Here is a 13,035-nt window from a genome sequence, read left to right on the forward strand (position 1 = left end):
TGTTCTTCCTTTAGAGGGAAATGCACAGCTTCTTTTTTTTAATATAATTTATTGTCAAATTGGTTTAAAAAAAAGTGAGGAGATATATTCTTTGACCCTAAGAATGCTTGTAGCCCACACAACTGGACTCTGGGTGGCATTCTTAGGAGTCTCTCCATTTATCTTTCCCAGGTCATCTGAAATATTATTTCCCTTTTCTCAAACCTCACTCATTCTTTATGACCTGAGCCAAACCCCAACTCCCCCATGAAGGGATCGATGGTGACTCTAATTTTGCTGGCCAAACTTTTCTCTAAAATACTGTTAAATTAAGAGTCTGTGCCACACAGTGTAAAAAACAGATATTTCTAATCTGTATTGGATTGTTTCCTTGTTTCCTGTGAGTTACTCTCATCCCCTATTCAGGAGTTGAGCTTCTGAAGAGGCTAATTTATCATATACTTTTTATATTAGATGCTTCCCAAACTCCTTCCAGCTGCAAATAAAAACTCCAGCTCAAACTAGCTTCAACAAGAAGGACATTTCTTATCTCATGTAGTTAGAGGACCAGCCATAGGGCGGGCTCTAAGCTTGGCATTTTGGGGTCTCAGCTCCACCTCTCTCTGTGATGCTCCGCCTTCTTTTATGAGTTGATTTCATCTTCAGGCCAGTAGGAGAATGGCTGTGACCATTCCTGAGCCCCTTAAGTTATGACAATATCTGGAGAGAATAAGTGCCTACGGGAATGTGGAAACTTATTCTTCAGAATAAGTCTTCTTCAGAAGACCACCTCACACCGGAATTAGACAGAATTGAGTTACATGGCATTTCTTCAACTATGCGAGGAGATGGGATTGCCATGATGGGCTGCAAATTGCCCCAGAACTGAGGACAATATCAGTTTCCTCAAGGTCATGTATGGTGATGATGAAGGAGGTGAGATATTTGAACATAAAAGAAGGAAGAAAGGAGGATGAGCATCGGATAGACGATCAGTGGTGGACTGGGGCTGCCTTGTGCAGGTTTGTAAGAGCCAACTGTTAAAGTTAGGAATTTTGAGCGCTAGGGTCCAACACAATCATTATCAAAAATTAAATTATAATAAGCTTTCAATTAAAGTATATTAGGGGCACCTGGGTGGCTCACTCAGGTAAGTGTCTGACTCTTGATTTCGGCTCGGGTCATGATCTCACAGTTCATGAGATCGAGCCCCTGTTCGGCTCCATGCTAAGCCTGGAGTCTGCTTGGGATTCTCTCTCTCTCCCTCTCTCTCTGCCCCTCTCCTGCTTGTTCTCTCTCTCTCTCTCTCTCTCTCTCCCTCTCTCTCTCTCAAAAATAAATAAATAAACATGAAAAAATAAAGTGTATTAAAGGAAAGGTAAAGTCACTACTTCCTAATTATTTTTATTACATCACACTATTATCTATGCTTTTGGTGTTATTTACAGTTGTATCTGTATGGTAGAAATACTACGTAATGGAGAGCTACTGTGCACTCTCAACCCTGTATTCAGTGATATCATACTGACCACTTGAAAAGAGCCATGGTATGAGTATTTACACCATGGAAACAGTGAAATGATACAAATCAGGGCTTGATTTATGGCTTGGCTGATTATCATTTAAGAAAGTGATGGAGAAAATGTTATCAATGCATATTAGAACTAAAAATGTGTTTTACCTGTAGCCATTATATTGTGAATAGCACAAAATACTGAAGAAATGGTCTTCCAGGTTTCAAAAGCCATTATTTGAAGCAGCAAAGTCATTTGCATCATTGATAAATGAGTGAAGTTTTGACAAAAATCTTCCTTGTTTCACTTCCATATTATAAATTAACATAAATGAGCATAGCAACCAACGTTCAGGTCAGAGTTACATTCATTTTTTACCAGCAACCATAGAATAATCATGGGTACAGGAGTTCAGAAAAAAAATCAACAAAAGCATTCTGTGAGAATCAATTGGTTTTATGAAATTCACAATAAAAAATACTGCAGGGGCGCCTGGGCGGCTCAATTGGTTGAGCAACTGATTTGGGCTCAGGTCCTGATCTTGCGGTTTGTGAGTTCAAGCCCCGCATCTGGCTCTGTGCTGACGGCTCAGAGCCTGGAGCCTGCTTTGGTTTCTGTGTCGCCCTCTCTCTCTGCCCCTCCCCTACTCGTGTTCTGTCTCTGTCTCTGTCTCTCTCTCTCAAAAAAAAAATATATATATATATAAATTATTAAAAATATTGTATATTTTATTATTACTTATAAGTTTGGTGTTACACACCCTTTATATTAGTAAAATCTATCATGTAAAGTACTGATACATGTAGCACATATACTATATACAGTATGTATAATTATACATATATATATATATATACATACATATACACACACACACCTGCCCCTGGAGAGCCCATTGGTAAACATTTATCAGCACAACACAGGGACCACCAATATATTTACTACAACATCCTCAATGACCAACTAACTATAGTTAATTTTTTTGGGGGGGTGCCATTTAGAAAATATATTGATCCGATTTTAGATCTCCTCAGTAAGTTGAAAGGTTCAGAATCATTCACTAAGTTTATTTTTATGGAGATAGAAGTTTGAGTAGGCACTTTCCTTTGCTTTAGTTTGCTGGAAATTTCAGCAAACCAGTTATTTCCTTATTGGGTCTGTAGTGTGAATCAGTCCCAATTCCTGGTAATAATAAGCCACACTGATGAAGAGATTTACAGTGATAGGAGGGTGTTCAGTCGGGAAGGTGCTCAGCTCCGAGTTTATACCAAGGGAAATGAGGAACTCCATTCATAGAATGTTTCTGCCTCCTTTTTGACTTGCTTTTTCCTGATGAGCAGATCGGCAATCACCAGCTGTTCTATATTTCTATCATGTTACCCAGCGGTAGGAAGAAAGAAAAGTTTTTGGCCCCTGGAAGTGCATGTTAAAATTTGAATCTCTTCCCAGGCCAGATGTGATTTGGACATGTGCCCTCCTTGTGGAAGTTACTCTCTGGGCTTCATTCCCAAATGATAGTTTCTCTTCTCAGTAAATGTGATACATGTTGAAACGGAAAATGAAGGAAACCTAGTCATTATGGTTTTCTCCATAATATTATATCTCTTCATTGCTTATCTCAACTGTGCTTCTCTTTTAGATTCTCAATATGGTTAAGCAAATTTGACACCTCATCTATGGTTGTTATTATTATTATTATTATTATTATTATTAGCATAAGGGCAGTGGCAGTAATTTATCAATCCTCAATATGCATCAGGGACTATGCCAAAGATTTACTTACATCTTCTCTAATCCCCATAATGACCATAGATAGAGATAATCTTTTTTTTTCTTTTTTACAAATAAGTACACTGCAACCCAAAGAGATTTAATAACCAGGTTTTTAAAAAGTTTTTTTGTGTTTATTTATTTTTGAGAGAGACAGAGTGCAAGTGGGGGAGGGGCAGAGAGAGAGACACACACACAGAATCTGAAGTAGGCTCCAGGTCCACACTGTTAGCACAGAGCCCGATGCAGGGCTCTAACTCACCAACTGCAAGATCATGACCTGAGCCGAAGTCGGACGCTTAATCAACTGAGCCACCCAGGCGTCCCAATAACCAAGGTTTTAATCAGAGTCTGTCTGACACCAAAGCTTCCATTTTTTTCAGTACACCAGGATTTCTTTCCTCCCCCAATAACTCATTAGGACACAATCCTATTGGAGAAACATATTGAATGATTACAAATTTCAAAAGTTGCATTTGGATAATAGGCAGTAAGCCACACTGGACATTTTTACTTTAAGCCTGACCATTTGCTAATGGTCCATTAATAGTATTGATTTTTTTTTTTTAATTGACTTTTGGTGTCCTCACAAGTCTACTAAGGTCAAGTGGAGCCAGCGCAATAAGTACTCACAGAAACTCCCTGACAACCTAGTGACAATCCAGGCACATTGGGGCACAAGGTCCTCTGTTTCATTGGTTTTATAAACCTCTTGGTATTTGGCTCTCAGAAAGCAGGCTGACTTCAGTCTCTTCAAATATAACCACGTAGAATTTTTTCATGTTTCATTGTGTAGTTGGCATGCTGCAGGGGTCCAGCAGTGCCAGAAACGAAGCGTGCCCTATCTGAAGTGGCTATTATTTTCCTGGTGGAATCCTAGCCAGAAAGGGGCTGCATTAGGTGTAAAGCCAACCAGGCAAGGAGCAAGAAGCCTTTCAGCAAAGGGATCCTTTACTATTATGGAACGTCTTCATTCTAAATCTCACATTGTGCAATCTGAAGACATAAAAAGGGACCCAAGATAGCACAGAACCACGGCAATTCCTGGCATCCACAGCCAACTGGCATCATGCTTAGAGAGAGAAAGGTATCACTGGTGTCCTTTTACTTCCGTGGAATGCTTCTAAATATCAGAATCAAAAGCAAACGGAGATGCTTTATATCACAACAATAGAGATGTGCTATGCCATTACAGGTCAGGATGGGCTTGTCCAAGTTTATAAGCTCAACCCAGTCCTCAGATACACAACTAACTTCAGCCTCCCCTAAGAAGATTCTCTCCAGCTCCCTTTATCAGATCACTGACATGAGCAATGAGAGCAGCCTTGGAATAAAGGAAGCATCACTAAAATACAACAAAGTCCATGGCAATTTCTTCGAAATGTTTTCCTCCTATACCTGCTTGAAGAATTATGAAAAACTATATACCTCTGACAGTTTTAAAAAAAAATTTTTTTTAACGTTTATTTATTATTGAGAGACAAAGAGAGACAGAGCATGAACATGGGAGGGTCAGAGAGAGGGGAGACACAGAATCCAAAGCGGGCTCCAGGCTCTGAGCTGTCAGCACAGACCCCGACGCACAGACCCCAATGCAGGGCTCGATCCCACAAACTGCAAAAACCGCGAGATCATGACCTAAGCTGAAGTTGGACGCTTAACCGAATGAGCCACCCAGGCACCCCTCTGACAGTTTAAATTAACAAATTTTACCATGCATTTTTGTAGTTGCAAAGGATGTAGTTTCTGACATACAGTATGTTGTCTATGCGCATTCAAGATCTTTTCAACAAAACCTTGAAGTTACAGATTTAGTACAATCTATTGACAGTATCTACCACATAAACTAATTGACAAAGGTTGTCCTCCTTATCAAACTAATAAGGAACTCAGGAATACTTTGTGTCAGAAAAAAAAATTAATTTAAAAACTTCAGCTACCCTATTTAATATGCATTTCCCCTTGACAACCTTCTCCTAAGTGTGAGAGAGAGAATGAGAGAGAACAGAGTGTCACCTGGATGACATAAAACCACTGCACTCTTCAATATTTCTCATCCAACCCTTCTTGGCTTCCTGCCAGGGGACCCTCCCTCGGAGGGATGTGTGCTTGAGTTGACCATTTGTTTTTACTCCTAGAGCAAAGGGCTTGGTAGCATTAAAGGTGATTAGTGTGCCTTTCTGTTCACATGGGAGAGTGTCTGTCATGAAGATGCAGGTAACAGGAGACTGTGACAGCAGAGACGTTCTCAGGCAAAGTATTTAGGGAAAGGTTATAGGGAAGTTGAGCCTGAAAGATTATCTTCTCAAAGCTTTCGATGCTGTGTACAGATGGCAAACTCTTCCTGACCCCAGAAGTAAGCAAATCATATTTTTGAAAAGCCACTGTTTCGAGCCACGTGCATGGAAACGAATAGGGTTTTGTTGTTGGGATTCTGTATTTATGAGTTTCTGGATCTTCCTTCCTTCTTCCCTCCCGTTTCCCTCCCTCCCTTCATCATCTGATAGGAACAGGGAGCACCTGTTTCTCCTCCAATATCAGATGCTCTGACAGCCATTAAAATTCTCCATCCCCGGGGTGCCTGGTTGGCGCAGTCGGTTAAGCGTCCGACTTCAGCCAGGTCACGATCTCGCGGTCCGTGAGTTCGAGCCCCGCGTCGGGCTCTGGGCTGATGGCTCAGAGCCTGGAGCCTGTTTCCGATTCTGTGTCTCCCTCTCTCTCTGCCCCTCCCCCGTTCATGCTCTGTCTCTCTCTGTCCCAAAAATAAAATAAATGTTGAACAAAAAGAAAAAAAAATTAAAAAAAAAATTCTCCATCCTCAAATGGGGTAGAAGTTGCTCTCTATTTGCCGTTCCTTAGGGCTGACAAAAAGGTTTCCTCCTTACATCGGGACATGACACAGAGAGAATTTCCCATTAAGTTCATGAAGCATAGTATCAGAGCCCCTCGCTTTCATAGTCTTTTCCAAGCTGTTGGGAGAGATCCTTCATTTTTTCAAAGTACTTTGGTATTCTCTTACTTAAAGAGGACCCCTCCCCCAAAATGTATAAACTTCCCACCTCATTAGGATTTCCAGACTCAGAAGATAAAAATTCAAGATGCCCTGTTAAATTTAAATTTTAGATAAAAAATTAATATGTTTTGTTACTCCAAATATTGAATCAGACATAGTTATACTAAAAAAAAAAAAAGTGGTGTTGTTAATCTGAAATTTTGAGTAGCAGCAACTTTTGTTTATCTGCTGCCCTACCTGCCTCCAAACTTTGATCCTCCCTTGTTTGGACACTGAACGACAAGGTAAGCTTTGCTATTCCCAAATCAGAAAAAGATATCTTTAGCTTTGTATTCCTAAACTCTTCTCAGACTATAATACGAGACTTTGAATGTCTGTCCTGACCAATCTTATGCAACATTTTTTTTTTAGCACATTTTTGCTGCAGAAACACAAATCAAAATAATTTCTTAACTCTGGGAAAATGAGAAACTCTGTTTCTTCTCTAGTGACAGACAAGAGAACTAGGAAATGTCACTGTTGTTCTTTATGTTGGGATTTAGCATAGAACATTTGTGCTTGGAAAGGAAGCTCCTTAGGTGGCTACAGAGAAGAAACAGCCTGAGCAAGGGAGGGGAGAAGTAGGCTCAAGAAGGTTTTGTTGTAATAGGAAGTACTGGAAACTAGTGTTTCTCAAATGTTTTGGACCTTGACCTACAGTGAGAAATACATTTTTCGTAGTGACCCACAAACACACTTCCATATATATGTGAATGAAACAAAAATTTCATGGAACATTCATCATTACATGTACAATTATTACGTATAATGCACACTGATATTTTCTACTCTGATCTCTCTCTCTCTCTCTCTCTCTCTCTCTCTCTCTCTCTGTCTCTTAAAGAGCTGATTGCCCTCAACCAACTGATGGACCGTGATCTGTAGTTTAGAAACCACTGCACAGAACTGCTCAGGGAACTGTCTGTGGTGGTCTCCGACAGAAAAGGATTTCCATTGCATCACAATGGAAATCAATGAGATGCTTCCTTCATTGAGAAAAAAATTTTTTTAAGTGTTGCACTTTTTCTTAAAAATGCTTTTTTAATGTTTATTTGTTTTTGAGAAGAGAGAGACAGAGCATGAGCTGCGGAGGAGAGAGAAAGAGGGAGACACAGAATCTGAAACAGGCTCCAGGTTCCGAGCTGTCAGCACAGAGCCCCACGCGGGGCTCGGGCTCACAGACCGTGAGATCATGACCTGAGCCGAAGTCGGATGCTTAACCAACTGAGCCACCCAGGTGCCCCGATACTTTTTTTTTTAATGTTTATTTATTTTTGAGAGAAACAGAGACCGTGAGAGGGAACTGGGCAGAAAGGGTGGGAGACAGAGGATCAGGATCTGAAATGGCCTCTGTGCTGATAGCAGATAGCCTGATGCCGGGGCTCGAACTCACAAACTGCGAGATCATAACCTAACCCACAGTAGGACGCTTAATTGACTGAGCCACCCAAGCACCCCCTTCATTGAGAAGATCTTGCACTGAAACCAATGTTAGCTGAACAGCACACTTAGCAACAGTTCGTTCATGTTCTGGTGTGAGTTCCTTTTCCTTTCACAAGGGGGAATAAATGCTTCCCAGGTGAGCACCAATCCCTCAGATGATGCTTTGAGAAGCAGTTGCAAGCTAGAGTCTGACACCGAAGAGATGAGATAAAACCATGGAGGAGGGGTCCAGAGGAGCATAGAGGGGATGTGTGAGGAGGACAGAAGAGCGAATGGTGAGTGCCTCTTGGAAAGCCCATGAATACACATCACTGAGACCAACATACCTGATTTGGAGAAGATGTACATACTTTTCCAGAGATCCCATCCAACTGGAGGAAAAAGTGCCTCTCGGACAACTGGCCCAACAACAGAAATTTAATCCCTGCATGGAGAGGAATGGGTCTGAGAAAATGTGAAGATTTACTGCAAAGAACTCTACTGCTTTTCGTTACTCTGAAAAAAATGAACTCCACCTCCCACTCTCTACAGTGTCTGTGTCAGATCCCATCCTTTCTCTTGGAATCATCAATTATTTTGTCTAGTCCCCTCCATCTAAGTTAATGACCTTGCCTTATAATTTTTAGAGAAAGTGGAAGGTCTCAGAAGGGAATTCCTTTACTTTTTCTCTACTAAACCTACCAGCCCCCTAGCAATGCCCTCAGTCTCCCATCCCAAAGAATGTGATCCACGTCAACATGAGGAATTAAGAGAATCTCCATTACTTCATGACAAGCCCAGCATACAAACCCTAGATTATATTGCTGGATTCTACTGAAACAGGAAAACAGGTGAGAGACAAGTAAATAATGCTGAACAAAACAGATCCATCAGGCTGCCAAACAGCTTTATTCTAATTGCACTCTAAATCTTGGAATTTGAGAAGAAAATAATACGGATTAACAGGTTCTCATCTCTCTTTAGATAACATAAGTGGTTTAGCCACTCCTTTGGAAAACTGTCTCTAAGTCATACTGGTGGGGGAGGGCTATCAACTGTTCATCCTTGCGTGTGTGATGGGTTCCCGCCCCACCTGACACCTTCCAGCACTCGCACCTTTGACTCTCTTCTGCCATCTTTCATCCTTCCCTGTCTTGCAGATCCTTCTCATCCTTCCCGAGCTTTCAGATATGTCACGGTATACCCATCTCAAAAAAAAAAAAAAAAATGTGCCTCCATTTACGCCATGTCCTCCTCCAGGGTCTGCGCTCCCCCTCAGCTCCCCTTCACAGAGAAGTTTCTCTGAGGAGTTGCCATCTGCATTTATTCCCTTTTGCTAGCCTGCCTTCAGCACCTCTACCCCTCCACCAACAATACTGGTTATGAAGGTCATCAGTGGCTTCTTTATTGCTAAAGCTAACAGAGACTTTCATTTCTCACCTTCCTCAACATTTTAGCAGCTTGAGACACAGTTCTGTCTCCCTTGTCTTTGAAAGACTGTGAGTTTGGCGTCCCTGATAACACATCTACTCTCTTGGCTTTTCCTCCTTTTTTTTTTTTTTTTTTTTTTCTTTTAGAGGACATCCCTCCTCTATTCTTTACTGGCTTATCCATCTTGAATTGACCTTTGAATGTTGGGATATCTCTCTCGCATCAAGAAAAAGACACTCTCTTAATATGCCCCACTCAGGTAAATGGCAACTCCATTCATTCGATTGCTCCCTGATCAAGTCCTGTTGACTCCACCTCCAATACCTATGTCAAGTGTGTTCACTTTACTCAGTCTCCAGTGCTACTACCCTAGGCCAAGCCACCATCACACTTCACCTCTTTTCTTGCCATAGTTTCCTTATTGATCTCCACATTTCTAATTTTGCCCTTACCTCCACCCTACCCACCAATCCATTTCTCATACAGCAATCATAGTAATATTTTTAAAACAGAAATCAAACTATGTCACTTCCTGGCTTGAAAATAAGAAATCATTTCCCTTTGAACTTAAACTAGAACCCAAGCTTTTGAACATGGTCTACAAGGCCCTGTGTCATCTGAGTCCTGCCCGTCTGTCAAATCATCCTTCCTTCCATTCTCCCATGTAACTCTCTGTTACACAGCCCTTCTCTTACTTCCTTATACGGTCAAGATCTTTCCTGCCTCAGGCCCTCTGCACACACTGTCCCCTCTTCTGCGATTGCCCCTGTCCTTCACCTGCTCATCTATCCTTCAGGTAGCAGTTGAAATATTAATTCTTTAGAGAAACCACTCCCAAATCACTCATTCCCACCTCTTATACTCTCTTAACACCCTGTATTTTCTTCATAACAGATACTACAATTTATAATTAAGTAATGATGATCTCTATGTTCTTTTGTTTGTTTGCTTAATATTTAGCTGCAAGTTCTAGTGCCTGGAATAGTACCTAACACAATAGTAAATGTTCAACAATTTTTAAATGAATGAATGAATGAGGAATATGATGACCACTTGTATTGAATGTACTCTAAACATTCACAAGCCGTATCTCCTTCAACCCTAGGACTACTGATATACCCTTCACACAACGCATGTGACAGGGCCAGACATCTGTTTATCCTCTACCAGTGGTGTGCTGGAATGGGCTTGTATAGGCTTAAGAGAGCCAGTTCTGGACATCTCTTCTCAATTTCACATTTAGTGACTTCATGTTAGTAGCTATGTTGGGAACACTTATACCACCAAAAAATAAGCAAATGATGGAAATCAAGACTTTCTTTTTTCTTTAGAAAACCACTTTACCAGCACACCACTGGTGTCTCCTATACACCCAGCATCATGTTAGTAATTATGGAGCCACCATTAAAAATAGGTCATGGTCACTGTGTAGTAAGTTTCCAGTCTAGTTTAGGAACAATGACATACATCAGGGATCAAGAAGAATCAGGATATAGATGTGCAGTGTGGGAGCATCGTGATCAGAAAAGGAAGAAATCAGTATGGGTTGGTAACAATGGAGACTCAGAAGGTGGAACCAATGCTGAAATCAATGGATGGAGAGGATCTATTTAATGGAATAGTACCACGAAGGGCAAGCCTGACAGAGGAGCAGGGAGGATCCTGCTCCTGGGCTGGTCGTGAGCCAGGGAAATGGAGTTGGAATGGGAGTGGGAAGAAAGTGAGAAGATTGTCTCAGTTAGAAAGAGTTGCTCTTGAAAATTTCTTTTTAAATGTAACTTTGGTAAATTGGATTATATATATTTTAAGTTTATTTATTTTGAGAGAGAGAGCGTGTGGGCATGTACATGCAAACGGGGGGAGGGGCAGAAAGAGAGAGAGAGAGAGAGAGAGAGAGAATCCCAAACAGACTCCACACATCAGCGCAGAGCCCAGCTTGAGGCTTGAACCCATGAACGCCAAGATCATGACCTGAGCCAAAACCAAGAGCGGGATGCTTAACCAACTGAGCTACCCAGGTGCCTCTGATCATATTTTTAAATGAAATATTTAGTTAAAGAATTTTTAAGGCAAGTCTTTTTCTTTTTTCTCTAAAGGTGAAGTATTTAAAGGATCAGCAATCTTCTTCTATTATTCATATTTAAGTTTTGACCAGTAACTTTCCCTTGAAACCATGAATATCCTCCCAAATCACATCTCCAACCTGCTGGATGACCTGGCAAGGTGAGGGCTTCCCCTATCTTGGCCCTCAGCTCTTTCTTGTGGAATGAAATGGTCCAACTTGATTGTCCCTAAGGTCCTTCATAGCCCAGAAGAACTGTATAGTTGTCATCTGCCTCTTGGTTTCAGCTCAGGTCATGATCTCAGTTCGTGAGTTTAAGCCCCGCGTTGGGCTCTGCATTGACAGTTCAGAGCCTGCTTGGAATTCTCTCTCCCTTCCTCTATCTCTGCCTCTCCCCTTTTCTCTCTCTCTCAAAATAAATACATACATACATACATACATACATACATAAAAATAAATAAATAAACTTAAAAAAATAAAAAATAAAATATTCCTTCCTTTTTATTTAAAAAAAAAATTTTTTTTTCAACGTTTATTTATTTTTGGGACAGAGAGAGACAGAGCATGAACGGGGGAGGGGCAGAGAGAGAGGGAGACACAGAATCGGAAACAGGCTACAGGCTCTGAGCCATCAGCCCAGAGCCCGACACAGGGCTCGAACTCACGGACCGCGAGATCGTGACCTGGCTGAAGTCGGACGCTTAACCGACTGCGCCACCCAGGCGCCCCATTCCTTCCTTTTTAAAAAATGTTTTAAAAAGGAAGAAAAACTGCAGAGTTCTAAATGGTTAGGCATGTGAACTACATTTTCTAAGTGAGTCGAGGAAGGCCAAGAAAACATCATTCTAAAACTTCCTTTCCTATGATTAAAGGACTCCCAGGGGTTGCATTTGGGCACAAAAGGGTGAAGTAAAACAACCCTTTGGCTACAGAGTTAGGTCAATTTTCTTTTAGCCAGAGAAGGGATTTGGCGTCTGAGGATATAGCAGGAGACCCCATGGGTTCTCCACATGAACACCATTAGGGAAGTCCAATAACCATTTGACAGGGAAATAAGGTCACTATTTTTAAATCAACAGAAAAAGAGCAGAACATCAAGAGAGAAGGGTGATTTATCCCGTGACCAGAGTGCACAGAATCGACTGGAGAAACTAATCAAATCAGACTTGATAAAGCCAATGCTGCCTTATATCCCCTGTGCCTAGAAGCCTTGTCAAGCTGGTCTGCCATAGGTCCTGATTTAAAATACAAGCTGACTCCTTCACCCCTTCTGAGTAGCAATCCAGCTGCATGGATTTCAGTAATTGGGGTTTTTTTAATCATTATTATTAACTATAACGTGAGGCTTGATGCTAAGTAATGGCAAAGGGCTGGTGTCTATCGACGCACAGGCACCCATAGAATCCCCAGGTAGGGCGGGTTCTGGGCTCTCCAGGGCCCCCTTTTTCTCTCCCTTTCTGCCTCCTCCTCCCCAAAGGCAGGAACAGCTGTTGCCAGGTTGGCTTGTTCAGCCCACTCATCTCAAGCTACCCTGAAGCGGCAAGACGGCAGGCAGCCAGCCTGATGTTCTTTCCCCGTTCAGCACAGCCCAGCTGTGGCTCAGTAGGCCATGTTGGCATCTGGCTCAGAGAGAGGCAAGGCTGAAATCTTCTGAGTCTGGAGTTACCGGGTCCAGCTGGCTGTGGCCATGGCAGAATATGAGGGTCAGAGCTACGCTACCCCAGAGGGCAACAAGACATTTGTTTGGGGCCTGAACCTTTTGATCTTTTCAGTCGGAGGATGAAGGCAGTAAAGGTCTGGTGCTC

The 13,035-nt window shown here is 41.7% G+C and overlaps 1 long non-coding RNA gene across 1 annotated transcript; it reads left to right on the forward strand.

The window, feature by feature from the left end:
• Positions 1 to 679: 679 nt before the first annotated feature.
• Positions 680 to 12,525, forward strand: LOC122468822. Its single transcript, XR_006293328.1, has 2 exons — positions 680 to 1,001; positions 12,310 to 12,525. It is a non-coding gene; the product is annotated as an uncharacterized LOC122468822 (long non-coding RNA).
• The last annotated feature ends 510 nt before the right edge of the window (positions 12,526 to 13,035 follow it).

The sequence above is a fragment of the Prionailurus bengalensis genome, chromosome B3 (assembly GCF_016509475.1).
Source record: "Prionailurus bengalensis isolate Pbe53 chromosome B3, Fcat_Pben_1.1_paternal_pri, whole genome shotgun sequence".
In the NCBI taxonomy this organism is placed as follows: domain Eukaryota; kingdom Metazoa; phylum Chordata; class Mammalia; order Carnivora; family Felidae; genus Prionailurus; species Prionailurus bengalensis.